The 3810-nt window shown below is 44.6% G+C and overlaps 1 non-coding gene across 1 annotated transcript; it reads right to left on the bottom strand.

The window, feature by feature from the left end:
- Positions 1-212: 212 nt before the first annotated feature.
- Positions 213-331, bottom strand: LOC138362305 (5S ribosomal RNA). The gene has a single exon (XR_011227556.1). It is a non-coding gene; the product is annotated as a 5S ribosomal RNA (ribosomal RNA).
- Between the last annotated feature and the right edge of the window lie 3479 nt (positions 332-3810).

Raw genomic sequence — 3810 nt, 5'->3', positions numbered from 1 at the left:
ATATATATATATATATACAACATGTTTTGTTTTGGTTGTTTGTTTTTGTATAAAGCCTCACACACTATATTAAGCGAGTTTGTTTTAAACATGACATACATATTAATTCATTTTACCAGGCCTTATTCCACACAACTCCGTGAATTTCCCGTGGAGCCAGCCATTCAAACAAAAACAAACGAAACAAAACAAAACAAAACAAAAAACATTATTGCCAACAGCATTTGGTGTTCCCAGGCGGTCACCCATCCAAGTACTAACCAAACCCAACGTTGCTTAACTTCGCTGATCGGACGAGAAGCGGTGTTCTCAACGTGGTATGGCCGTTGGCATGAGACTGCCTACACATTGTGGCTAATAACCAACTCTTTTTAGTCATCACGGCAGGATACGGACCTTCTTGTGGTGTCTTAATGGTAATTGTATCCTAACATATTTTTGTCTCCTTGGCATGGATATTTAACATCGTTTATTCAGTCTTGGGTTTATGTTCTTTCGCCATTTACAGACATTTTACATCTACCTACTTCCTCAGCCTACCCTGCCAATTTCTAATGAATTTGTGGATTTTCTTTTGTAATACATACATGTGTGTGCTCATCTGCTCTTCAGTTTTTATGATATTTGTCTCATCTGTCCTGCTTTATGATACTTTTACAAAGAACATGAACAAATGCTTCTATTTTAGAGAAGATATGGGATCCAGGTTTCGGAGCCGTAAAACCAACCGTCGTGATTGGTGGACGAGTTGCCAGGTTGCAGCTTCTGTACCGTGCCGGCACATAAATAGGTTCGGCTCAAGCGGCGGCAGCATCATTCCCCCGTGACTGTCTGAGCGTCTCTCATCACCTTGGTTATCTCATCATCATCATGGTAGAAGCAAAGCCTACCAAGAAGGCTGCGGCTGCTGCTGCTGTGGTGGCCACCACCAGGAAACCTCGCGTCCAGGTTGCTCACCCGAAAACTAGTCAAATGGTTCTAGCCGCGGTCGCAGCACTCAAAGACCGTAAGGGCTCGTCTCTACAAGCAATCAAGAAGTACGTTGTTGCCAACAACAAAGTCGAGGCTGCCAAGATCGCCATTTACATCCGAAGATTTCTCAAGAAAGCAGTGGCTGACGGCATTCTTGTTCAGACCAAGGGAAGTGGAGCTAGTGGATCATTCAAGCTGGCCGTAGCAGAGAAGAGGGCCGTTCTAACTCCCAAGAAAGCCACCACAACCAAGAAACCATCTACAGCAGCAAAGAAGGCCGTGGTAACTCCCAAGAAAGCCGCCACAAGCAACAAACCACCTACAGCCTTGAAAAAGAAGCAGCAGCAGCAGCTTGTTGTTGGGAACAAAAAGCCCAAAATAAAGAGAGCTTCAAAATCTCCCAAACCACCCAAGGCAAAGAAAGCTGTCAAGAAAACAACAAAGGCAAAATAAACGACGACATGCAAGCAGCATGAATACACATGACAATAAACATCCAGGCCTCCCCCCTCAGTGGAGGGGCCTCATATGATTCCAAAAAGAGTTTAGTTTTGTAGACAAATAAATCATTACTTTTGGGGTAGATTTACTCTGTATATTATATATATATATATATATATATATATATATATATATATATATATATATATATATATATATATATATATATATATATATATACACACATACATGGGTGAGGTGATATGGTACCAAAGTTTTGGGTGAGGTGATTGACATTTACACAAGATAAAACACGAACCAATGGGAATAAAAACATAAGAATGGAAGTAACTGCAGAAGGCCTATTGGCCCATAACACAAGCACTTCCTCTTGATGCTTCTATATTGGTTCGGAGTCTTGAAGCTATAATATATATATATATATATATATATATATATATATATATATATATATGCACACAAAACTAAATAGTCTTGTTAGACAAATTGCCCCTATTAGAGGCAAGTTGACTAACAAGCCGAATGACTGCAATTGTTTTGAATTTGAGTTAAATCTAACATAGAAATGTAATCAAACCTAACCTATGCTAACCCAAGCTAAGCTAACCTAACCTAACCTAAGCTAAGCTAACCTAACCTAACCTAACCCAGCAATTCATGATCTTAATATAATACTGTTAATTGGATAAACCAATTTGGAAAGAAATGTTCGAAAATAACAAAATTAACTGTGCTTGTTAGGAAAATTGGGCCTTGCATACTTGTCCCAATAGTGTGGTTCTCGCTTTTAGGTACGACATAAACGTATACCTAAGTTGAGAGAGAAAAAGATTCGCACTCAAACATGCATATCGATTGCCAGTCCTGAATTCTGGGTAGATATTCGTGTCCTCCCTTTTCATTTACCATCATTTGGATACTATCAAAACAGCTCTGAGAAGGATAAAATGAATAAAACGGGTAGCTCACTCATGTAAAAAGGAAGAGTTGGGAAAGATCTCTCTCTCTCTCTCTCTCTCTCCCTCACCCCCCCCCCACCACCAATGATCCTGCTCTGCTAGTATATAACGGAACAAACCTTCCCCCCCCCCCCCACCCCTCCCTCCCCAATCAGAGTCCCTTTAAGCATGCGAGGATAAAAAATAGATTTCATAAGACCCAATGTGCTAGCTGATATCAAAACAATTTATGTTATCGTCTATTAAGCCCTTCAGTAAAAAAGTATAGGGACCTAATTAGGTCCCGTTTTGAGGTGGTGGTGGGTGGAATCGATGGATTAGCCAAGCTCTTATCCGCCGAATCCGTAGAGGGTACGACCCTGGCGCTTCAGAGCGTACACCACGTCCATGGCAGTGACGGTCTTCCTCTTGGCGTGTTCCGTGTAGGTTACAGCATCACGGATGACGTTCTCGAGGAACACCTTCAGGACGCCACGGGTCTCTTCGTAGATGAGACCCGAAATACGCTTCACGCCGCCACGACGAGCTAAGCGACGAATAGCGGGCTTGGTGATGCCCTGGATGTTGTCACGTAGCACCTTACGATGACGCTTGGCGCCACCCTTTCCGAGTCCCTTGCCTCCCTTGCCGCGTCCAGTCATGGTGTTGAAGTTGTGTGAATAATAAAATTTCGGCACGATTTCCCCAGACTATATCCCGTCAAGCGGACGTACTTGTAGCATGGCAACTCCTAACTCCTGCCTGTCCTTACTTTATGCTTGTACTCGAGCAGAAACACGGCTTTCTCACAACGCTTTCAAAACTGCAGTTGCCTACTCGTCTGTTTCACGTCTCTGTGAAATGACTTTTGCACAAATCCAAAAAATAGAGCAAAATCAGCGATAATAGTGTTTGAGGTGAGCTGCCTGTTGGCTGCAGCCAGAGGAAGGAGGGGAGGGGCAACGGGGTGACGTAGGCGAGTCGAGCAGCCAATGGCGCTCGAGCAAGCGCCTCGAGACGGCGTATATAAGCAAAAATTTTTCGGCGCCGGCCATCACAAACCACAGTTGTTCACCATGGCTCGCACCAAGCAGACTGCTCGCAAGTCCACGGGAGGCAAGGCTCCTCGTAAGCAGCTGGCCACCAAGGCAGCACGCAAGTCTGCTCCTGCCACAGGGGGCGTGAAGAAGCCTCACCGTTACAGGCCCGGAACGGTCGCCCTGCGTGAGATCCGTCGTTACCAGAAGAGCACAGAGTTGCTCATCAGGAAACTTCCCTTCCAGCGTCTGGTGCGCGAGATTGCCCAGGACTTCAAGACCGATCTTCGCTTCCAGTCGTCTGCCGTCATGGCTTTACAGGAGGCATCCGAGGCTTACCTGGTCGGTCTCTTCGAGGACACTAACCTCTGTGCCATCCACGCCAAGCGTGTCACCATCAT

The sequence above is a fragment of the Procambarus clarkii genome, unplaced genomic scaffold, assembly GCF_040958095.1.
Source record: "Procambarus clarkii isolate CNS0578487 unplaced genomic scaffold, FALCON_Pclarkii_2.0 HiC_scaffold_1609, whole genome shotgun sequence".
In the NCBI taxonomy this organism is placed as follows: domain Eukaryota; kingdom Metazoa; phylum Arthropoda; class Malacostraca; order Decapoda; family Cambaridae; genus Procambarus; species Procambarus clarkii.
Note: the sequence above shows the minus strand (reverse complement) of the source record. Positions and strands in the feature narration are given on the sequence as shown.